The 26,478-nt window shown below is 40.6% G+C and overlaps 1 protein-coding gene across 2 annotated transcripts in view; it reads right to left on the bottom strand.

The window, feature by feature from the left end:
- RBM6 (RNA binding motif protein 6) overlaps positions 1-20,168 on the bottom strand; it is a 1,032,809-nt gene extending 1,012,641 nt beyond the window's left edge. For both annotated transcript variants that reach the window (XM_069206836.1, XM_069206837.1), the window contains exon 1: positions 20,059-20,168. The gene's annotated coding sequence lies outside the window, so the exon portion shown is untranslated. The remainder of the gene's footprint in view (positions 1-20,058) is intronic.
- Positions 20,169-26,478: the final 6,310 nt, after the last annotated feature.

Here is a 26,478-nt window from a genome sequence, read left to right as displayed (position 1 = left end):
GGCGGCTCGAGCACAGGAAGCAGTGGAATTGCAGGACAATTTTTACTTCCAGACCATGTAAGAGTCAGATTTGAGCAGAGTGGGCTGGGGATCCCAATGCAGAGACATAAGTCCTGGAGTTCAGTGGTTGACACAGGAGAGCCAGTTGCACATAAACTGTCAAACTTCTAGCAGGCTCTTTTGCTGTCCCAAAAAAAGAGAGTTTCTTGTGCTGCTGAAAACAGATGATATATGGTCAGTCTGATACATAACCCGTCGGGGGAGTAATGTGGCAGAAAGCACTGGCAGACTCGGCCAGGGACTTTTGGCATTTTTGACTGGAAAACAAAATCTGTCACAGCAGAGTACCTTCCAAGGAGGCTTAACACCACTGCAGATTGAAACTCTAGATACCCAAGAATGGCAGTGCTTGGAAATTGGATCCTTTGGTGTTCAACGATCTCATGCAGCGGTAGGGCCACGTGAAGTGGACTTTTTCACCTCCAGACTGCACACTCAATTCTCAAGGTTCTTCAGCTGAACGCTAGACCCGATGGTGGAAGTGACAGGCATGTTTCTCCAGGACTGGAGTCCAGTACAGGGGTATGAGTTTCCCCCGGTTTTCGCTGAGACCCACGCTGACAGCCCAGGTAAGGAGGCAGCAGGTGAACCATTCTATTAGGGGAATCAGTTGGAAGACATCCTTCAGTAGCTGACTGGTTGACTCCACATTTAAGAAATTTTATTTCAAACCTGTAATGGGAGTAGCATCTTTGGATGTCAGTAAGCTTCGAACTTGCGTAATCTGAACCTTAGGTTCTGCCACCGAATTTAAAATGTCCTAGCTATTATGAAGGAAAGTTTCAATTCTATTAAGGACTAGGAGGCGAGGATCATCCCACCCAACAGTATGCTACCAGATGTGGCCAGCCCCGTGGATATCCATTTGGTATAAAGTATCATGATTGCAGTATTTCATACATTTAAACAGTTGATGTATGGTTGGCTTAATACACGCTCTTCGCATAGTTTTTGTTTAGGCTATAATTTTATGCGTGCTAGATTTTTCTCACGTTTTATCCTTTTTTTCAGGAGCAGAACAAGACTACAGTACTGATGGAGTTACTGTCTGCTGAGCCAGGGTTCATGGTAAATTTAGTCCAGTGGTGCTCTTAATGTTTTTTGGTTGGCTGCTGAAAAAATAAGAAAGGGAGAAAGATATGCATGTATAATCCATGATTCTGAGTACTTAGAAGTGAAACTTTCCCTCACAATAACTAGGAAAATTTGATATGCAGCTACAACCTTCAAGGTAGGGAATCTCCAGAAGGCAATGCTGCTGCTGGCAAAACAGTCACTAACAGTAATTTATATCAATGAGTACAGGTAGTTAATTTTAGGAACGTCATAGGAAACTGTATACCACTACATATCCAGTACTGCGCATGGTGGCTTCACCTTGAATGCACTTCAATTGATGTACCTAAGCAGTTGAATATAAAAACTGCTGACCCATGAAATCAACAGTCAGTTACCTCACATTGCTGATTTCGAATAGTTTTTTGGTGATTATATCTTCACTGATCAACAGAAAGCTGTCTCTTCTCAGACATACAAACTACTTGAATTCACACACAACTAAATATTAAATGTACAATTAAATCCACATACATGAAAAAACAGATCATTCTAACCTCCCGGAAACTAGTTATCTCTGTAATGAGTGCGCTGGATTAAACCATAAAAAGTACCTGCTCATTGTGTTTGTCTCAAAGTACAGAATGAAATCCCATTCCTTTTATGTTTGTCAGGGTGTTACACCACGGTCCTACTGTAACTGACACTAAGCCTACATTAAGAAGGTTTCAACCAGTTATGAACATGAAACTACTTCACAAGCAGTCAAACATCTGCTGCAAATCAAATATACTTAACAGGAAGAACGACAAATAGGAAAGAGCCAAAGCCTCTGGATTACCTCACATTTTAACCTAAACCATGAGAGCACAAAGTACACCACTTTTACACTGTCCATGAATGTAGCAAGGAAAAGCAGTCCAAGGCTGTCTCAAGAAGATGTTGAGTTTAAGAATCACAACTTCAGAAATCACACACCACTAAATAAATAAGCCAGTGGCTTCACTTTTGAAAAGTTATTTTACCTAGACACAACATACTATACAAGTTCAAATGTACACAAATAAATATAGGCACCCCCTCAATCTAGAAACCTTCTCAGAGTGGTCTCTGTGTTAAATAACTTAAAGCCACTTCCTATGGTGTTCCTATAGTGCAAAATGTAAAGACCCATCCTACTGCATTTGTCATAGCTCCTAATATAAAAAACCAACCTCCTACTGTACTTGTCAGAGTACATAATAAATCCCATTCCTTGTGTTTCTGTCATGGGGTTACACCAAGCATGGCCCCCTTTCACTTGCATTTGACATAAGGTCTATATAATAGATCTGTTATGAGCAATTGAAACACCCCAAAGATGGAACCACAGTAGCTGTCCAATTAGATGTCTGTACATATTATGATCAGCCTAGAGGCAGAGAAAAACCCCTTCTCTCAATATTGCTTCTTAAATATATTTTTCTGGTCTTTTTATGAGTTCTGTTGGGAAGCTTCAGTTCATCTAATCAAACATAAAAAGTGATAATTCTGAAAAAGTATTGCAGCTTCTGACAGAACAGCTCTCTTAAAAGCACATAACAATAGATTACCCACTGGATCTTTATGTGGTATCCTTCCATAAACAGAAGGTTCGGAGGCATACAAAAGCAGCATGAAGAGTCTGAAAATACCAGGAAGTAAAATACAAATAAATTCTAGTTGAAAAAAGTACCAAAGAAGACACCAAGGTGCTCAACAACTGCAGAACACGCCACAGGAGCAAATAATGTTTACCATTATTGCACTCAGGTTTAGAGAAAAGCTACTATAACATGGCTGACAAAAGGAGAGCTAATGTTTCCTGTGAGCCTGGTTGGAAAAAGTGGATAGCTAGGTAGTACACTACATGAGGCTGTGACTCTGGGTGAAGCTGCAACAGCCAGGATCACAGTAAAAACTACAGTTAAAGGAGCCCAGACCAATTCCAACAAATTATTTTTACGATCCAAACAAATTCACACCCCACACTGCTGAAAGTTAAGGACTGCACTCCATGTAGTGCGTATTTTGAGATTAGAACAAATAACGTTTCTGAAGACATCAAGGCCAATCATTCTCTGATCAGAAAGTAAACTGACACACTAGTACACAGTGAAATCACAGACAAACCCATAAAATCGGAGAAGACTGACATAGTCAAAGAAGCACTTAAGTTGAGGAGAAACCAAATGATTCTTAAGGCAAGCCTTGTTGCACTAATAATGTATTCCGGACCTCAGAGAACAGACAGAAATTAAAAAATGGAAGGATACCTCCATAAACATACCTCAATTTGTGAACCAAAGTAACCTTGGCATCGGATAGAACTCATGGTTCGCTAGGTTTTTGCACCAATCGTAGAAAACCTCAGCAGCCAATCATTTCACGTCTCAAAGTAGCTCAGCAGAAAACAGATTGAATGGCTACAACTATTATAGACTAAGTTTCACTGCAGCAATTCAGAGGTGAGACTATTTCGATGAGACTATCAAACAATCTCTTAAAAAAAACACACAAAAAAACAAACAAAAAACAACAACAACAAAAAAAACACAACAGAGTGGCATATTTAATGAAGCATGTTATGAGTGGAGGCGCAACACTTCAGAACTGAGGGGAGTTATAATATCTGCTGATAAATTAGAGAACCAGAACCAGACACCATTCTACACAGAGAAGACATTCTACAGAAAGAATAACCTTTCTTGCAACTACGTGACAGTTTGTCAACATAACAAATGAGGTCTTGTTAAGTGTCCACTAGTCAGCGGTGTCAAGTGGTAAAACTGTTATTTCACAGTCACTAACTTCATTTTTAAAATTGTAAACACTGAAAATGGTCTAGAGATTGTTATAGCAATATAAATATTTTAATGTGCAATAGGTGAGGTAGACTGCCCTGTCGATTCACCCAACTACTGCCACAAACTGTACAGTATATCACTGCAAACTGCATGCTGGGGAAGACTGCTACCCGTCGTAGATTTTCAGTGCATGGTAGGTAGGTTGGAAGACTCAACTTAATAGCTCATTTGAAAAATGCACTCTAAAAAGAGTTGTTAAACCTTATAATTACTCGTTTAATGTTGGTAGGTTCTGTCCAATCATAAACCAGCAAGTTACCTGAAACCAAGCAGAAGGACTAGAGACCATTTATAAGCAGTCGATTCAGCTTTGCATGTTTCTTCTATGCATGCATGGGTGTCATATACAGCACGTCTGCATTTATGCTTACCCTCCAGTTTGAATAAGCATTGGGAAAGACAATGGACCGCACTTTTGGGACCTACTGGCTTTTTCAATGTTTTTAGCTGTGATGTCCAGCAACCCTAATTGCTTCCTAGCACGACTAAATTAAAAAATAGCCTCTCCCATCATTTTGCAAGCACACGCATCATGCATGTTTAGAAGATGATGACGCTGCTTTTTTTGATTATTTTTGCCAATAAAATCAAGAACAACAAAACATTTTTTTGCAAAAGCGAGTGTGTGTAATCAACATGGGCAGGGGGCGCAAAAGCAACAGGATGGTAAAGTTAGCCAGGAGAAACAGCACAGGGGTGGTGCACACACTCCACAGGGCCCAGGTGGGGTTTCGAGCAGCACAGGAAACCTGAGGCAACATAGAAGGCTCAGGTGAAAGAGTAAACAGGAGACAAACCTGGAGCACAGTGGGCCTGAGAGAAAAACTAAAAAACAGAAAGAACAATTTGAACCAGGGAGGGATTAGATGCCCAAAGTCAAGGAAAGATGGGCAATAAGAGCACAGAAGGGAATGCATATAATGGAGAGCATGCAATAAACATGCACTGAGGCGAGAGAGCTGCATCACAGGGAATAGAAGCACACTAGGAAGCCAGCTGGAAGAGAAGTACTCTCGGAGATTGCTTAAAGAAAAAAAAAGTGTCTGAAAAAGTGAGCAATGTAAAGACACTGGAGTGCAGCCATACTCTAGAAGAGGGGCAAACACAAGAAGGGGGGAGGAAACATCACACTATCAAATTATAAACAAGCAAATGAGTGACAATGATGCAAACAAACAGTAATGATTGGACTGTAATCTAACTGGGCGCTAACAATATGTCTCACAGCAGAAATTGCATGCCCTGCCTTGTAGACTGGATCTATTCAAAAGAGGAAGCAGACTGATGAGAGCTCTTGATCAGTGGCAGATGAAACGGCAGGAGGGTGTTGATGAGTGAATAGCTACTAAAGACTGAGTGACAGTCTCAATCACTCGCATCTTGGTGATGTCCTACCCTTATCTTGAGGACAGGATTCAAAGAAACTGAGAATAAGAAAAAGAATCCGCAATATATAACTGCTTAACGTGCCCGGAGTGTCTGTAAAATAAACACACACTTTGTTTAAAATCACATGTTCCATCTTTCAGTGTTTTCAATTTTGTTAGGTAGTTTCTTAAATCTTTAAATCCAGTTGTAAAGATCGACAGCTTAATGTTTTTGTGTGCAGCTAGGAAGAGATTTACTAACATAGGAATTATTTGAGCCCTTACCTGTTCCTTTAAATTAATCTGTTTGTGGGATGGGGGTTGTGAACGTGAAACAAAGACTCCCAATTGAAGTTTAAAAATATCTCCTTTTGGGTTTTTAAAATGATGCTGTGGGCAGCTTGTCCAAGCTGCAAGTACATGTCATCTTCTTTAGTTAATGGGTTTCACACAGTTCACGAATGTGTCTTAGGCTAACCGTGGCCAGGGTTCTTTCTACCAACCCAAAGTATCAGTGCGACAATTGTGATCAGTAGTCTTTTATTAGAGAGCTCAGGCTATGCTGTGGTTTATTGTTAAGACAGTTGGGCGCTGTTTGGGATGGAACTAAGATGACCTATCTTTAAACATGTTAAAGGCCCAACAAAGCCACCATCTTGTCTAAGACACAGACGCCAGCCTGGGTTCTATTAAAAAGAGCGACGTGGAAGCGGCTTCAATTTTGTCCACAACTGAAGCCTTTTAGCTGGCTTCCCTCTGCTTTCAAAACACAGAAACTGAATTAGATATCTTGCAAGGCGTGGACAAGTTTTTAAAATTTCCAAAGTAAGCCATTTTGACTGGAAAACTACTTAGCCATAGAAATAACTAATTATTTGTCTAGCCAATGTTGAATTAGTGGACTCATCACTTTGATCAACATATTGCTGCCAGAAGCCTGTAAAGGGGGCACACCCCTGGCTTCAGTGCTATGACAGAGCTTCTGTATATTACATTTCATTGTACACAAGCATTAAACGCTTACTTAATTTACAATGGACACTTCTCTTGGTGCCAGGCTGATTTTTATAAACACAAATTTAAGTGGACTACGGCAAGTAAAATAGTTTGATTTAGTGAAGTTGAATATTTGTATACAGCTTGACTGCGCTGAGGAGCTTTTACACCTTTCCTCAATTGTTTGTATTTCTTTTTGTTCTTTTTAAGAAAACTATTTAGAAGAAGGCTGTGCAGCATCTTTCATCTTTAGTACACCTGGAATTAAACAACGATTTGTTTTAGATTTGGTACAGACGAGTATTGCCGGTTTTAATGGAGTGCCAATAGAACAGTCAGATTGTTAGATATAAACAGAGGCCTAGAAAAAATAGTGACGGATAATCTAGACCCTCAGATTAATAATATGAAACGAGATTTTGAGAAATGGAAACAACTAGGATTTTCTATGTGGGGCAGAGTGCAAGCAGTACGATGGTGACCCTCCAGAGATTCCTCTATGTCTTAGGCATGCTTCCCCTACATATACCATTAATCCTTCTCCGAGAGATCGACCGCAATATTCGTGCCTTTGTTTGGGGATCCATGCGCCCACGACTGCCTAGAGCCACACTGCTAGCCCGGCGTGAATTTGGAGGTTTGAACCTCCCTTCTGTAGAACATTATTCCTCTGTGTTACACCTTTGGGGCAATAGAGGGTTCCAGATAGAGGGTAAGACTATTCATTGGAGAGACTGGTATCTAAAAGGCATCATGAGGATAGATCAACTCATCTCTGGAGACAGTTGGAAGACGTTTAGAGAACTTCGGGATGAATTTTATCTCCCCGAATACTATAAATGGCAATACATACAATTGCGACACTGTCTAGTACAACGGCTGGGATGCTCCCCGACGACTCGTACACTCCCTCATACTTCAATATTTGGAAACATGGAGCCAATTAAAAGGGGCTGTATCGGGATTACAGGCGGTGTTGAACCGACATCTTTTCTCACTGCCACTACACAACTCCCTTAAGGCTAGAGATCGTGGAGCACAGGAGGCACGCCTAAAATTCTGTCTTTTCCAAAACTCTACACGACTGGTACTGGAAATTATGTGCGGCACGATTGCTGCCTCATGCGTCCTGCTGGAGATGCCCTCATACTCAATGTGACCTCACCCACATCCTGCATGATTGCACTGCCATACAACCCTTTTGGCGGGCAATAGGACTAACTCTTAAGGAGGTCTTACCCTTGCTACCAACACTCTCACCACCCCTCGTACTCTTACACGATACAGAGGAGCTCCATCACCTCTCCCGACCCCAAAGCCGATTATTGCATACTGCGCTAGCTATGGCTAAATTATGTATCCTTAGACACTGGCGGGCACCAGCTCCCCCCACCCCAGAAGAATGGATTGGCGCAATGTATCAGGCGGCCTCCCATGAGAGCCTCATATACGATTTACAGGATAAAACTGACATACTTCTACAAACATTGTCGCCCTTCCTACCCAACCCTCCGAACTGAACCTATACTACAAAGATATACAGCCATCTAATCTACGCAAACAAAAAGACCACCACCCCCCCATTACCTCACACAATATTGCCCTTCGCCACATTCTATCCCCCTTCTGTACTCCCCTGATAGAGTTGTCGCTACAGTGACACCTCAACAATGAGACTCACTTCGATTATTCCCCCATAACACAACTACATATAGCTGATTCATGGCCTCCATCCCACTGCTTCCCCACACTCCCCACTTTTACATTAACATTTCCAGTAACCTGTTACCATCATGTTCCTCCCTCTCCCCTAACACTATCATTGTTATTGTCCCCCCCTTTCCCTTTTTTATTCTTATTCTCTATTTTAATTGTTATTTTTATAATTAGTGATATTATTTAACTGTGATCATCATCATCCATTCTCTATAGGACTATTGTAATTTTCACTCTTCTCCCCAATATTATTTTATCAAATTAAATCTCCTCTGTTCGCAGAAATACCCACAATCGTAGCACTAGATTATTGTACTGACAAATCAACTCATACCGCAAAATACTTCTCCACATCTTAGGACAGAACAACCCGTCTGTCTTCAATCAACACCCTCCGCATGGAGATCGCCCAAATTTATTCCCCTCACACCATTATCTCTTGAATATTGACAATCATCTCCGTGCACCTATCCTTTTTCAGTATCCAGACCCCTCTGAGAAGGGTTATTTCTAGGGACAGACACAAATAACCATACAACAACACACCCATGTGAGAGAGACAGATTATGTTGATGAGAGATTACTAAACAAATGCAGAATACTACCACTAGCATACAGACACTGTTCTATGGCAGTATCACGGTATGGATGTCTCCAACGACTACAGCTATACCACATGCTGATGAGACTTGAAAACTCCCTGATTCTTAAATCTTCTAGATTTACTGACACAAGACCTCTATGCTAACAATACAGGCTCTCAAATGTAAATATTAATAGTGATTTCAAGTGTTTTTTCATTTGGCGTGTTCATAAACAGTGACCATGTACTGTAAAGATTGTATACCCCCTAAAAAGCGGGATTCTGTCTGTTCTGTATACCTGATCAATGATACGAAATAATAATAAAAAACTACAACACAAAAAAAGTCAGATTGTGAGTCATTCTGCTCCTGGATTACAGTTATATTGTACTGAGTTTATAACATTTAGTTATGAATTACTCCACTAAATGGCAAACTACCCTGAGTTAGACCCTATGATGTCGCCTGTCCTACTGACGTTCAGCAAACAACAACAAAAAAACAAGACAAACTCAGGGCTAGCTACCAAGGTTTCAAGCATGATGGTCACTTTCAGTGAAAACTGCATTACCGTTTTATCTACTAGTGTGCCTTCTACAGGACTTGGTTTACCACAAGCATGTTTTAACTCCTTCTGGACAGCCTGAATCTTCTACTGCAGAGCTGTACCCTGCTAGTAACATTCTCAGGAAAGTACAGCATTAAGGTAGCTCAGAGATTTAGACTGGTGTAGAGAATTTAGAATAATTTGCAGATTATATGCCCAAATCCTCAGAATGTCACTCATCATTCTGCCGTTCTAAGATTGGCAAAGTCAGTAAATTTACAGATGGTAATACCAATACGACTGGGCACCTCTTCCCTCACTCAACCCAATGCTGAATAGTATTGTTTCAGACTAAACCAATTAAAGCTTTTTATTAAACATCCGTTATATTTTTATTTTGTTACATCTATGAATATAATTCCTTCATCCCAATTATTTTCAGGGCGAAAAATTGAAATATTCCAGAGACCTGACTTACATCCCATCCGCCCGCCCAAAAAAAGTAACACAATGGGGAGCCACGCCCAACATGTTAAGGGAGTCACATGCTGAAAAGTTTTGGGAACCACTGGCCTAAGGAAAAAGTGTGTATGTAACTTCCTTGCTAAAGTTTGCCCCTTGAGAGATCCATGTTGTGAGCCCTGATTCTTAGAAAGTACAGGCTGCTTCACTACTCATGTTAATGGAACATACCAATCTCACATGGGTGAAAGGAATCCACTTAACTTGTGGTCTAGGTAGATGCAATGTAAAACATGGAGTATCACTTTATAAGCAGCCTCTGCCATATTTAAAGTACCTCATTTAGGAAAAAATGTTACCTATTGCATATGTCAAGGTTAGAAAAACAAAAAACATAAGAAAAGGTATTAAAACTGGGTCTTGTACCAAATTAAACCCTAGCAGTGTAGAACCATGTCATCCATAATACATTATTTTTTTCGATTATGGTTCAAAGAAATTACAGCAAGAGAATTTGGGAGGATGAGTAAGAAAGGTTAGGAGAACGAAAATCTACACCACCTAGAAAATTACCGAAATGCACAGAGCCAAAATAAAGTCTATGAGGCTACTGGTTAAAACTGCTAAATGTGTAACCCATGCTCTTAAATTATATTCGGAGTGTCCTTTGTTAAAGATTAAATTAAGCAGTAGATGTTAGTGGAGTGAATTAGTACTTCCATATCCAAGACTATGGCTTACATGTTTCAGCTAGTTTTCTATATGCCCATCTGGGTTACCCGGCGTTCGTCAGGATTAAACAAGATCACTTTTTTATTCCTCGGTTTAGAACATTATTACTAGTGGTTACTAGAATCTTAACGTGTCCACTCACTTATACATTTGTACAAACCCCACTGGTCTTTTCATACGACATCTGGTGATGGAGAAAAAATACTTAAGAGAAATTTGTATTGTAAATATGAGCAGCAACCCTAGTGGTCACTGTGATTCACCGCAAAACTTCACTCTGGTGTATTTTGTGCCACACAAACTAAAAGACAATTCATCATGCCAGGCTAGTAACTCTCTACCTCTTTTATGGCTCACAATGGCTAAAGAACAATGTACAAATCTTTCAGTGTTCCTGTACACCCAGAGAAGCTTGTCATGCTTGCTTGTTATATGCTCTGTAAGCAAATATTGTGTGCTGCATACATAGCTTTAAATCTACCTTTATGGAGACTACAAAAGTCCCAAAGCTGTCTGGAGACAGGCAGACTATGTAGCCACATGCTAAAGTTGTAAAAACCTGGTTACAACCAGGTAATTGACTGAAATGTCATTTAGGGAAGTTATTACAGCGTCAAGCTATTAAGGTTACTGCTGGGCTTTCGCCTATCCACGTTGCTAGCCTCTGCATCTTAGCAAGCAGAGGCCACTTCCTGCTGCGCTTCTAATTACTAAAGGGTTATGCCCATCATATGTAATAAAAAACTAACCTTAGTGGATGTTAGAATGTTTCCAGAAAGGGGTGGTCTGAGTATTGACACTTATCAGAAAGCTACTAAGAGGATTAACCTCATAAAATGGTATAGTGTTAATCCACCCCCACTACGAAAATCTGCCTTATGGACGGTTCCTGAGACTGTAAAGGAATAGTAGTAAAATTAGTAACCTCAAGAGACACGCTGAAGCTCTCAATAATAAGCTAAGGGAACAAGCCTATCCAGAATTCATCATACAGAAAACTAAGAAATGAACTACAAATAACAAGAAAGAACTCATAGAAACGTTAAAAAAACACACACAAAAAAAAACCATCAGTTGAGATGTGCAACTACATACAACAATATCAAACCAAGTATAGATAATATTAAGAACTGGAGGATTGCAAGTACGGGCAATGTCTCCTTTCGGATGCTAATGTTCTTACATAAGAGGGGTGGAAGTCTAAAGGACATAAATGCGTATACTCAAGAGTAAAAATGGATCCTTCAAGCCTGACTTTGAAGGGTTTACCAAGAATAGTGGAACATTATCTATGTGGCAATTGTAGTGTGTGTCACTTGACCAAAACCAGCCAGACCCTAGACTTGGGCCTCGCTAATGACTGGCTTAGACTGAAACATTAACAATAGTTCAACCAATGTTGCACTTGTAATTGGAGGTACTTAAGGATGAAATACCGGAAAATCAAGAGCGACATTTGTGAACACCATAGTAATCTCCACTGTAAATGCAGCACCTCCAAACATTGCTTCAAAGTGGGACAATCCGATTCAGATTTGAAATAGGTTGAGATTAAACAATTGGAAAACCCAAGTCAAGAGCTCAAATTGTCCAGAATCCTGTTCTAAAAAGAACAATGGATCTATAGATTAGCACCATTTACACATAAGACCAGTCTGAATGATACATCCCATGCGTCAGCCTGAACACAGATTAGAAGAGGGACATCTAGGAAGCACAATAAGTCCCTCTCCCCTAATAGCCACACTCTCACAATGTTAAAAGCTGGCTGGACTCTCACATATCTTCTTTACTAGGAAACCACAAAGAATGGCCATGATTACATTTCTAATGAAAAGTGGTGCACATACAAAATAACCAGAGGCTAGGGTAACCATTCATCATTTACAAATAATGAACGTATAGTCACAATTGCAAAGTAACACTTACAACTTTAATGGTAATACTACAGGGACACTAGAGTGTTGACTACCATGACAATGGATCTATATCTGTCACTAACACAAATCACTTCATGCATTTAGCTGCATTGTATCTGATTTACATGAGTATGCACTCTAATAAAACATCACAAGAGTGCAAGACAAGAGCTGAACTAAATTAGAATGAGTGACAAGCCACACTGGCACACTAAAAAGTGATATTACTGCCATGGTATTTTGGAGAGAACAATTGGTCAAGGAAGTGTCCCTTTGTGTGACTTGATCATATCACCGCCTTGTTGCACAACTCTTTAGCCATGTTGCTGAAATCAAAGAAGGACTAAAAGATTTAAATAGATAGGTGTAAAAATGTCTGCCAATGTCCAGTTGAAGGCTTTTGCCGAAACGCGTCGACATTTGGCCGGGACAGCGTGGGTGTGTTGTTCATCTTGGGCACTTATTTGATTATCATTTTTTGCATTTTTGGAAGTGCCGTCGATTTATATTTATTGTGTATTGTATGAACTTTACCAATAAATGGAGCCGACGATTTTTCAACTGAATGATTTTTGGAAATTGTGCTCATTCTCTACTCTCCACGAGCTTTTGGATATTGTGCAGCCTTTTTGTGTTTTATTTGGTTGCACCGTTCTTTGAAAATTATTTATATATATATAGCATTAGAGAGCTCACACTGCCATAGTAGTACCTAGCACATTAAAGTGAGCAGAATGCTGTAATTCACAGTGAGATCAGCCAAGTGGCACTGCACAATGCTGTAGGTTCTGTCAACAAAAATGTGAATGCCAACAAACCAATGGTTGAAGACAGCTTAGCTGAAAGCCCTTATAAGGAAGTATATTATAATAAAAACAAAAGGTATTCGCCAACACCACACAGTTTGCACAGCTGCCATTTTACTTATTTTTTTTTTTTACTTACTAGTCCAAGATGCCAGCCTTGGACTGATATATATATATATATATGTAGATATAGATATATATATATATATGTATAGATATAGATATATATATATATATATATATATAAATAAAGCACATTTTGTAAAAGGAGAGGCCAGGCAGCAAGTTACAAAAATACAGCTACGGAACTTAAAAAAAAAACTGATATATATATACACACACACACACACACACACTCCCACACCCCAATAGGCATGGGAGCAATGAAGGACAGGATGTGTGAAGAAAGGGGTGGGGGGGCATAGGAGCTGGATGCAGGAAATCAAAAACAATGAACCCCCCAAAAAAAAGGGGTGGGGGCATAGGATGGGGAAGCACAGCATAAGCCAAGAGATAAAATGCTGAACTACACACAAGGGAGAGAACAAGAAAACACTCTTAGGGAAGAAAGACTCTTAGGGAGCACTCACAGCAAAAGAAAACAAGCATTTGCAATGCAATGGGTCTCGCATTCGCATTAGTTAGAGCTGTTGGTGTTGTAAATGCATAACTGGACTTTTCTTGCCACAAGAGTTGGTCAACTGTACTGCATAATTTGGTCCTTTCTGCCACATAATTCCAGTGTCCCTGCATATAACTAAAGCACTTCCATTTACCTTTTTCCTCTATCTGCAGCAAAAAACGAAAAGATTGCCTTTTTAATTTTTTTACTTTTATTTTTTAGGGGTCCCCAACTAGGAATTCAGAGATGACCTAGAGAGAAAGAGCAGGTCGTACGGTGAGTTATGGGCAAAAATGTTTTGTAAAAGGAATGCCCAACAAACTGAGTGCAGTAAATATTGTGGTATCTTGAATGTAATGTAATGAGTGCAATGCTTAGAACAGCCACTAAAGGGCACCACCATAAAAATAACATTTGTAAGAAACATGGTCATGTAACCATCCAGTCGGCCCTTAAAAGGGCAGAACTACATGAAAACAGAATGGCAAAAAATAATACAGTGTAACCATATATGTAGCCCCTAGAGAACTTAGTGCCGTACACATTTTCAGGCCTACTGAAATACTATTACAAACAGGGCCCTTAAAACACAAACTACTCACAGCTGTAAAACAAACGTTCCAGCCATGAGAGGCGTAATAAGACTTTGAAAGGTGAGCGAGGTTATTATTTGCCCTCGCCCCCAACATTGGGTATGGACCCAGAGTTTCTCCAGACAGAAAGTGCATCGCACTGAACATTGATGGTGGTCCCACTGTCCTAGGACCACCACACAATGAGTAATGGGGAAAAGGAATGCCCTACAAAGCATTATGTGGCTATTTCAGAGCACAGAAAATATTGTAGTTCCTTTATTGTAATGCTCTGGACAGCCCCTAGAGGCCACCTTAATAAATATAGCATTTGTAGGAAATATGGTCATGTAACCATGTAGTCATCCCCTTGAGGGCATAACATGAAAACAGAATGGCAGAAAGTAAGCAGTGTAACCATACATATAGCCCCTAGAGGGCTTTTGCAATACTATTAAAAACAAGGCCCTTAAACTACTCCCAGCTACTACAACAAGCTTAAAAAGATACTGAATGGTGGGAGAGGTTACTATTTTGGGACCCCAGCCAACTTAGGGTGGGGACCCAGGGATCACCTAGACAGAAAGTGTGTCATGCTGAACGTTTTGATGATGGTCCCATTGTCGTAGGACCACAACAGGCTGAGTTATGGGGAAAAGTGTTTTGAAAAAGAAATGCCCTGCAAAGCATTATGGGGTGAGTTTGCAGGAGTGCAGTGAATATTGTAGTACTGGTTCTCCCGCTGTGCTAGGAGAACCGCTTTGAGGATTTCTGTGTTAATTTCTGTTTTAAATGCTCCAGTCTGTGTATTTTTCAACTGTTAACCTTGTGAAGTGGTCCTCATGTAAAGCACTCGTCTGATAGAGGTCGTGCTATATGAAACTTCACGTAGTCAGTCATGAAAAGCGCTCCTCAGTTCCAATTTGTGTTATATGAAACATAGGCGCTCCTCTGATCAAGTTTGCACTACATGAGCCTTTAAAAAAAAAATGGTTGTTGAATAAATCAAAAAGCCCCCCCCCCCACCAGCCTTTGCACACGCACACCACAAAAAGACAGCGGCATGCCCAAAACAAGAAAGAAAGAACGTTTGCCATGCAACTTTAAGCAAAATAAAAAAATAGTGCACCACCTTTTTGCCGATCGTGCAATAATCCAAGTAACAGGGTCAGTCTGCAAGGCGTGACAAAGCAGCCTCAAGGCGGGACAAACGTAAAGCATTTACCTACAAAATCAAGAGAATTTTGAAAGGCAGGCCCAGGAACGAATGAAAGTGATGGGCATGGTTAAAGCCTACAGAGTAAATTACATGTCAAAGAGCAGCGTTTGTGCACAGCTAAGCTTGACCTAAAAAGTAGTTCTTTGAAAGTAACCAGTGGAAGAATACAAGCCATGCAGAAAAAGTATGGTGAAGGAGCTATGCTCCATAAAAACGGCAAATAAAAGAAGAAGAGGAAGGAAAGCCACTGAATAAGCAAGCAAGCAACTGAGTGACAAAATCAACCAGTAGTATGTAATGGTTTATCCAAAGGCCACTAAGAACTGATAGTCTTCAAATGGTCTTTGATAACAGACCTCACTCAATCCTGAAACACATTTGTTGAACATAGCAAATTTTCCACTTGAAGACCCTTTGAAAGACGTTTCCTTCAAAGCCCCATGGAACTACTCTAATGGTAAAGCTTAATACGGATTTTTCCTTACTTTCCCTCACCGAGTCTCAGTGGTGAATAATTCAGACACTATTATGTATTTGGCTGCCAACTAATAGAGGAGAGCCTGCTGTGCAGAATGGAAGTACATGCCTCAACTAAACTGGTGACTAGGTCCTACTTTTGTTCTTCACAGAACCTCATTAATGCCATTATCTCAATCTCCTATGGACAAACCATACCTCCACTTATGCTTGGTGGCTAACTTTCCTCTAAACTAAATGTTACAGCTACAATAATAACATCCACCCGTTATCAACCTGTGGGTAGGAAGTTTGAATCCAAGTTGAGAAATAACTTAAATAACCCATTCTGTGAAGTTTACTTTGCGCTCAATTCAAGTTGACTTCAGTAGATTAAGAAAAAAATTGTTTATTTTCACCTAATAAACAGTGACATTATAAAACTGCTATTGTGTATTTTGAACACTGGACCAGGCAGGTTCAGACCTGAGCACAAGATCTTACAAAATACCATACCCTTAATAGGTGTGAATAGATGTGAACAACATCTTGTCCCAACTCACCAGATTGAAGCTATTCACAGACATCAGCGTCCCCAGATCACCTATATGGAATCTTGTGCACTTGCAGGATCTTGTGCAACACGAATTGTGTTATTAAGAAAGCAAAGCAAATACAAGAAGTAAACTTCTCTTAAGAGCTGCTTGTTTTCTGTGGATTTGGGTGAGCACTACCTAAAAGGTTTCTTTATTAATTTTGAATATATTTCTGGTATTTTAATCAGGAATGCTACACAGCAAGTGAATATCTATTTTTAACAAGGAGGCACATAAGTGTCTCGGTTGGGTACAATGGAGGAAAAGGCAGTTGGATAATTGTTTTTTCAAATACCCCAGTAGGGCAAATGGGTTGCTGTGGTGATCAAGGAGGAGTGGAAAGACAAGAAACAATGAAAATGAAGGCGAGGTAGTGGTGACAAGGGTAAATGAATTTGGAAAAGAGGTAAGAGAAGGTATTTTACATTCATATTTCTTTATCAGAATCCCAGCCTGTAAAGGTAATTGGAAATTAGGAACAGGATGAACCTACTGAATACTAGTGCCTGCAGAATATTAACACATGCAATAGCAAGGAAATGCCTGCCCTTCACGAGTATGGAATATTTATTTGCAAACATATGCGATGGATAGTAAAGCCTAAAGTAATAAAAAGCAAAAATACAGCCATTTACTTTTGGTATGCATGTTTGAAGAAAAAAAAAAACGCAAAAATAAAAGAAATAACTTAAGTGAAATGAAAGCACTATTTAAAGCACAAACTGGCAAACCAGCTTTGCCACTCATGTAGACTTTTTTGGCCGATGTACAAAAACAAAATAAGCCAAACACAGGAGCTAGGCCTAACCTTAAAAAAAAAAAAAAAAAAAAAAAAAACACAGCAGGAAGAAGGGTCCACTGAGGGCCTAACTTTTTTTTCACTAATTACTGGGCTGGGTCAATGTCACATTTTACGCCAGCTAAGACCACGCTCCAGCTTGTGCACAGGTTGAAAAGGCAGATTTCAGGGGACGGTTTTAGAAGGGGAATTTCATGAAGGTACTAAATGGCCTAGAATTGAATTGCTGTTGGTGAATGAGTGAAGATTAGGATGGGGAAATTGAGGGGTGCTTAGTGCAGAAGCAATTACGTTGTCTTGATTATACACAGGACCTGTAGAATTATGTGATTCGGTTCTCACAGTCTACCTCACAATCATGGATTTACGATAATTGCTGCACAGCACATTATCTGGTGCATAATTTGCACATTTTATCTGAGCATTATTTCTATTTTAAAGGGACCAGTTTAAAAAAAAAAAAAAAAAACTACACATTGTGCCACACAGTGTCTTACAATATGCAAAGTTTAACGAGTCATATCATTACCGACTTATGTCTTGAATTATTCATGAAGTGAAACATTTGCCTGTGCAACAATAATCACTGATAAAATGACAGGACAGGTGCAAAATACTGCCACAATATGTGCAATTTTGCAGTGTAATTTAACAAACACTACTCCTTCAAACTTAATTTCAACTGCACGGGTATAGATGTGGAGAAAGAGTGCCCTGAGAAGATGCTAGCAGCTTACTCCAGGGCAGGAATAAATAATGGACGGAAGGAAAATTTGTGTAAGAACAAGTGGGATGCGTTCAAGGTAATGGAAAGATTTCGGCAACAGTTCCCAGTACAGTAGGGTCAGGGAAGGAGGGTAAAAGTCATTTGCGGGAACGGATGAAATGACTACCTGGGAGAATGGGGAAGGGATGGATGAGAGGGTTTCGGTGTGAACCAGTGATGCTTAGATCAGTGGTTCCCAACCTGTGGTCCGGGAACACCTGGAGGTCTGAAAAACCTCCTCAGGGGGTCCGCGACCTCTTGGAAAATGTAATAGTTTTAACAGATTAGGTCTCGAGCTTTCAGTAATGACTCAGTGGAGGCCCCTGGATTCCAATAATGATTCAGTGGGGGTCCCCGGGTTCCAGAATTGATAAAAAGGAGGTCCACAGAAGTCAAAAGGTTGGGAACCACTGGCTTAGATCAAGGTAGGCACGCAGCACTCGAGTATAAGGGCGAACGCTGTTATATAGGGGGTTGGAAACAGAAGCGTATTGTACAAAATCATTAAATTATGTTTGTTTGCACAGTTCACCAAGGAGAGTATCCTACGTCTGATGAATGAGCTGCAAGTGTACTTCTTCACATAAAGACACTGTTTTCTTATTGGTTTGTACCGTGGATGTGTTTTCCTTGAAGGTTGCTTCCCTTGTACGTTTCCCTTTCGGGAGGATAACTGGTATGCATTTTCCCCATTGGTGGTTTGCCTACATTGAACTCCAAGATAGGTGAGGTCCTGGTGTGTATATCAAAGTCGGTCATTATTTAAGTGCATTCAACAGTTGGTGCTGATGGTTACCCGGCTTTAATTGGTATTTCACAATGGGGCAGAGAGGTACCTAATAATTGCTCTGTTGGCCTTTACTTGGCGAGTATTCACTTTTGGCAGTTGGCCATGACGACCTTCTAGGCCTTAGCCCCAGCAAACCAAGGCGTAGTCGTGTTCAATATAAAAGGACAAAGCAGGTTAAGTGATATGTGCATACATTTGCTGTTTGTTTTTTTAGTCTTTAAACCCAGTTACACGTGAACGTTTGCTCAGTACTTGTGCACATTATACAAACCAAATACACAAATGTACTTTGATCCGCATCTATGTCCGCCGTCTACCTTGTAATACTGCTTGATTTCCTGAAATAGATCCGCTTTTGCCCTAAAATTGAGTCATGGATTTTTACATCACTGCCCAGAATTCTCTAGCGTACCATGTGAAACCACCATAAAATATGTTTAGCCGCCTTATCACCAATAACTACACTTTAAGTATGTGAGGACCAACACCTCGGAAACTGTGTTTACAAAAACGGGGTTTTGTTTGGTGATGACAAGTAAGCACGTGCGATGTAACAAGGAAGCACCCACAGGTACAAGCGGGGCAAAGCATCCTAGTGGTTGTGAAATAACACAATGGCCTGAAACAAAGCAGAAGTTACATGTGAACCGAAGCGGGGGCACATGAAGGATGCCCACTGCACGTCAAGTAACAGCTTTCAAGAGAGGCAACTGTGTAAAATAGCTAACAACAAGGAGACCAGAAGTCACATAGGAGGCGGGGACAGGCGAGACGATCGTGACGACCCTTCCTGCAGCAGACACTGCGCAACCCAAAGTCCGCGGGGTGAGTGGGGCATGTCTCCCCGCACGCAAAACAATAACGGGGAACTGAGTGCAAGGTCCTCCTTTCCTCCTGTGTCAGAATACGAAAAGAGTCACTAATTTGCACAGGGAGGCCGCGGGGATGTGCGGGCCTCAGGTAAGAATGGCGAAGGCTGATGAGACCGGGCCCCTATGAAGATCGTGAGAGATCTATGCGAGGTGCACGCCCGAAGGAAAAAAGCAAACGTTAGAATCAGAACACGACATGTACGGTAGTGGGGGGGGGGGGGGGGGGGGAAACTGACCTGATAGCGCCTACGAACGACGACACCACCACAGGCTGCGAACGCGAGCCTACAGGAACTTCCGGTGACGCCGATGGCGTCGCACAAAGCGCGCCGGAATTGCAACTCTGACCGTCCAAGCTACTGAAAGGAAATGGAAAGAGGCGAACTACAAGTCCCAAGAGGCGCCACTGCATCATCGGGTGCCTTTCATCTGCTTAACACACAGAAGAGACAGACAACTGGTGCGACGCATTGGGAAGCGACGTAGTGTGACATGAAATGTATAGTCGGAATTGACTTCATTTCGAGCCGTCGATATTGGTAACATCGAAAAATATACAATGTTTGCATGAATCTTTACCTAGACCTCCCGAGTGTAAGTGGCACCTATTCAGCTCAAGCACCGTAATGGAAAAGATAGCCTCTTCACCAGGAATGACTTGGAGAGAAATCGTGTCAATCGTTAATCTCTCGATAGAGGATGAGAGAATGCAACTGTGTGTTTTTATTATTGAAGAAAACACGTTTAGGGGAGTAATAGGTCTACAGTGACCGAAAGTATACGGAGGCAAGATGTATTTAAGGAGAGTGGTACAGAAAAAAAATGTAAGTTTTCACCCGCTAAATGAAGCTGAGTTGACGTACGTTGTATTACCCTCCAAACAAGCTTTCTTAGCAGGCTAAATCTCGTGATCTTAAAGATGCGGCGTAAGAACCTCCTACAAATTACAAATAGGCAAGGACTAATAAAGACTAAAATAACAACAACATTGTGCACGCCGAGTCCATTGATTTTGGAGCCTTCGGAAGGCAGGTAAAGTTTGAGACCCCTTGTCGTGATGCAAGAGTCGATTCAACTATATTAAATGAGCTAGATAAAACGCTGAAGTGGGTGTGGAAGAATTAAGGTCGGAGTCGCAGTAAGAGAATCTTCTTTTTATTAGATTGCCAGTACGATAAAAAGGGAACAGGTCCGCTTCCTCGATGCGTCCAGGCTCAATTGACACCAGGAGGATTCCAGCATCAAGGACGCTAGAATCCTAATGTGTCACCGGCCTCCACATTCTATAAGAATTAGCAAACACACAACACACCCCCTTCCGTAAATTTAAATAAATAACTTGGAACAATAAATTAAAATAGCAACACACAAAACAAACATATCGTGATAAAACATAAGAAGAGGAAATTCCCATTAAAATCATCCGGAGTCCGTGTAGGAGGCAGAAATATGCCCTAACACATAATCCTTCAACCAACCTGGATGGGTTACTTTCCTCTTCTCCTTAGGTCTCACATCTCCATCAAAATCATCATCATTACCATTACACACTACATCCTTGTCCTTGGAAAGATGATGAGTCGCAGGAAAAGAGCAACCACCTTCCGAAATTCCAGAAGGTGAAGAGGTGTCTAAGCAACCACCCTCCGAAACTTCAGAAGGTAAAGAGGTGTCTATTAACTCCTCCTCTAACCAGTCAGACCTTCCTTCCTCATTCCTAAGACCCATACCATCTTGCCTAATACAATGCTTATTATTGAATAAAGCGATACGTTTAAGATTCCAAACCCGTCCATCACTCAATCTAACCGCATTATGCAACACTTCCCTCACTTGTTCAGGTTCAAAATATTGGCTCTCATTCTTTCTTACTTTAAAAGGCTTCCTAACACATACCCAATCACCCACAACAAATGTTGACAGGTTTCACATGATGAGTGGTCATAGTACACCATATTTTTTTCTTGTGATTTGTCCAAATTATTTCTCACAAATTCCAGTGACCAATTCTCCACACCAGCACCAAACAACCACACAGGATTATGATTACCCCTGGGTTTTCTACCTCTCATAATGACGAAGGGACTCAAACCTGTTGTTGGATTCTCAGTAATCCTGTAAGCCCACATCGCTTTGAACACAGCTGTGCGCCAATCACAATTATTCATAGAGCTTTGAATAACACTCTTAATGACCCTATTGAATCTCTCAACAGTACCATTTCCACTGGGGTTGTACAAAGACGTTTTGTGTTTGATGCCCAGCTTTTCAAAATACATCTTAGCAGTACTAGGAACAAATTGCACACCGTTATCACTCAACAATTTCGTAGGAATTCCCTCCGACAGAAACACCTTGTCCATGAATTCCAACACAGAAACTGTGTCTCCCCTCTCTACTATACTAATTTCTGGCCACTTAGAAAATAGGTCAATAAGGACTACCACATACTCTTGCTCATCCCCAACAGGACCAAACAAATCAACAGCAACACATTCCCATGGGTGCTTTGGTAATAATTTTTGATCCATAGGAGGTTTTAAAGTACACAAGGTTTTGTCTGCTGAAGAACACACTTCACAGGACCTTACAAACAACTGCTTTATCCACTCTAGGCCACCAAAACAAATCTTTAACCACTGATTTGGTGCGAACAACACCAAAATGACCTTCATGGCACAGATCCAAAACAATATTTCTCATACCATGTGGTGGAATTACTTTATTCCCTCTCAATATGAAGCTGCTCTCAACAGAAAGTTCATGCCTAACTTCCCAGAAGTGTCTACTTTGCTCCGCAAGTAGATCTTTCTTAGGCCAACCTTCCAGGACAAACTTCCGCACCATTTGCAAATCTAAATCTTCTTCCATTTCCTTACACAAGTCCTTATTAAGAGAGGAATTTCCAGTATCGTGTATCAAAGCAACACTATAGTCTTCCCAAGGATCATCCACACAACCTTCTAAAGGGCACGGAAGCCTGGATAAACAATCTGCCATCAGATTGTTTTTTCCAGGAACATACACAATTCGGTATATAAAATCCTTCATACGCATAGACAATCTTAAAATTCTCGCAGAAGCCAGTACACTACCTTCTGATGTGAGGAGCTTAATCAGAGGTTTATGATCACACTGGATAGTGATGTTCTTACCCAAAATAAATGTACAAAAATGTTCTAAAGCCCAAGCACATGCTAACGCCTCCTTTTCAATAACTGAGTACTTCTCCTCTGAAGGCGAAAGTGATCTAGATGCGAATATAATTATCCTCTCCCTTCCATATTTCCCTTTCTGGGACAGTACAGCGCCTAGACCTTTATTGCTAGCATCCGTAGTCATTACAGTATCCAAGTCCGGATCAAAACTCTCCAAATTCATTACTTTGCTCAAATTATCCTTAACACTCATAAATTCCCTTTCGCATACATCACTCCATATAAAATGAGTATTCTTTTTAAGCAGTAGTCTTAAATTATAAACCTTTCCTGCAAAATTTGGGATAAATTTCGCACAAAATTCAGCCATTCCCAAAAACGATCTTACATCTTCCTTTGAAGTTGGAATTGCTGCATTAACAATGGCACTAACCAATAATGCTTTCGGTTTCACTCCCTCACCACTGATTTCATGCCCCAAATATTCTACACTTCTCCTGGCAAACTTGCATTTGCTCAATTCGACAGTCAAGCCTTTACTTCCCAACACCCCTAAAACATGTTCCAATCGCTCATTATGCATTTTCCGATCACGCCCAAACATCAAAATGTCATCCTGGAAACACATAACTCCCAAGGATTTTCCAAATAACTTATACATGAGTCTTTGAAAAACTGCAGCTGCAGACGCTAGTCCAAATGGCATCCTTTTGTACTGGTAACAACCGAAAGGTGTGATGAAAGCTGTCAACTTCCTTGATTCAGTTCTCAAGGGAATCTGATGATAGGCCGCTGATAAGTCAATTGTGGAAAACCAACTTGCACCTCTAAGATTTGAAACCATTTAATTGATTTTAGGTAATGGAAAGCGGTCGACGACAATATTGTCATTTAAATATCTTAAATCGACGCATAAGCGAATTTTCCCATTGCTGCATCGAACAATAACCACTGGTGATAACCATTCTGCACTTTCTATAGGTTCAATCACATCCATCCCTACCAGCTTTTCCAGTTCTTTTGAAACTTCATCCCTTATCATCAAGGGTACTGGTCGCACCTTATGGATTTTTGGCACAGCGTTCATTTTTAATACAATTTTATGCTCAAAACCAACCAATTTTCCTAAAAGTTTTCAAAAGACCATGGGAAATTTCCTCTCCATTTCCGTAGACAGGGTATGCCCATAACTTACTATCAACACTTTTTCCTTGCTGTTAGGATCTAAGATCATGTGAAGCTGTTCTTGATCCTTCCATCCAAGAACCGATGGCCCCCTTTTTGACACATAAAATTTTCCTCTGGCACACCTATTTTTAAAAGAGAATATTAACCATCTAAAACCAACGAGATCAACCTTGTCTCCTGTGTAGCTTTCAGGTCGCACATCAGGTTGCAAAAGTTTTCCACCTAATCTATTCACAAATGTCTTATTCCATATTTCCTCATTCACTATAGTGAAAGGTGAGCCAGAGTCTGCGTACATAGTGATTGGAATTCCACCTATTTCCATATCACACATTGGTTTCCCTTTTGTCTCAGCGTCTGTTATGTTCAAAATAAAGTTTCCATCTACAGTATCTTCTTTAGATTCCAAGTCATCATATTCTTGGTGTTCAACTCCTACGTGAGCATTGCCATTTAATATGCATTCAACCATTTTCTTTTTATTCCTACATACCTTCGCAAAATGTCCCACAATGCCACATTTACTACATTTCAATTTCAAAGCTGGGCATGATTTAGCATACGCTAAATGTTCCTTGCTGTCACATCTGTAACATCTTTTTTCACCGTCGTTACTTTGTGGTGTTTTCTGTTCCTTCAGTGTTCTACGATTATTTATCTTGCAGATGTTGTCAAAGCTCCTCTCAGTCGATTTTAATTCTGAAACACACCGTTCAGAAATCTCCGCTTTCCTTACAATAGCCACAATTTCCTCCAATGAGGAGTCACCATTAATCCATAATCTCTCTTGAATGGATTGATTGTTGTTGTGCATGACCACTTGATCCCTTATCAAATCATCTTGTATTGAACCAAACTTACAATCAAGGGCCAATTTCTTTAAGTCTGCCACATAGTCATCAACAGATTCACCCGTCTCCTGTTTTCTTTGAAAAAATTTGTAGCAAATAATTCCAATGCAAACTTTGGGTGCAAAGTATTTATCCAGGTCTTGCAATGCAACACCAAAAACACAAACATCTCCACTTATGGGGCTCTTCTGCATTTTGTTGTACGTTTTAAAACCTATAGGTCCCAATGAATGTAGTAAGAGTCTTTTCTTTTGTTCTGCAGGCATTCTGTTATCAAGATCAATAATCCCTATATAGTTCAGGAAATAATCTTTCCATTCTGTCCACTTTACAGGTGGGTTATTCCCAGCAGCCCGAAATGCTTGTGGCGGGACAATCGTGAAATTAGGCTGCGCCATGTCACCCACACTTAGCTATGCAGATTCAAAAATACTGTTACTAGTTTGAGGATCTTCCTTGACCTGTTCCCTTGTTTGATGAAAAAAAAACAACCAACAAAAAAAATATATATAAATTATTAATTCTGTTTTTGTAGTATACTTTATTTCTGTTGAGCAAAAGATTGTCAGTAATGCTCGTTGCTTAGGGGTTTCCTGAACACCATAACCACTACAACCAGCCGCCAAATAACGTTGCACGCAAAGCGTGTAAAATATGTAAATTGTGCAGAGCGTCTCTTGTTATCTATGAGACACTCTGCTTGATGCTCCACATTAGGCTATAAGGTACGCGTAGTTTCCCGTTCCTACGGAAACGCGATACCTCGAGCGTCTCCGTTGCCAAGGAGACAACGCGCAACTTGAAGTTGCACTCAAGCGTATTGACGCGTCTCCGTTGCCTAGGAGACGACGTGCGAGTGGAAACACACGCCAGCAGGTCGATTAACGGTCCGTGCACGCGCGCGCTGCCGCCTAGCACGAACTGCCCGGACCTCAACAATAAAAATGAATATAGGCAAAAATACCCTGAGTGACGCCGCTCCAATAGTGGTGCTGATCCTGGACTTGAATGAAAATCAAAATGAGGATCTCAACGAAAACTGGAAGCTGAAGCAACACAGCCAGTGCTTCCACCACCCTCGTCGCCAGATTGAAGTGGGTGTGGAAGAATTAAGGTCGGAGTCGCGGTAAGAGAATCTTCTTTTTATTAGATTGCCAGTACGGTAAAAAGGGAACAGGTCCGCTTCCTCGATGCGTCCAGGCTCAACTGACACCAGGAGGATTCCAGCATCAAGGACGCTAGAATCCTAATGTGTCACCGGCCTCCACATTCTATAAGAATAAGAATTAGCAAACACACAACAAACACGATCCTCATTTCAAAACCTAACGTACAAAGAAAAAAACATACAATGCAAAGGTTCTAATGGAACTAAGGTAAAGTACCATTCTACACATTTAAAGGTGTACACAAATTAATGTAACCACATTACTACACATTTCCCCCCTTTCTACCTAAT

The sequence above is a fragment of the Pleurodeles waltl genome, chromosome 9 (genome assembly GCF_031143425.1).
Source record: "Pleurodeles waltl isolate 20211129_DDA chromosome 9, aPleWal1.hap1.20221129, whole genome shotgun sequence".
NCBI classification, from domain to species: Eukaryota; Metazoa; Chordata; class Amphibia; order Caudata; family Salamandridae; genus Pleurodeles; species Pleurodeles waltl.
This window is presented reverse-complemented; position numbering and strand designations above follow the sequence as displayed.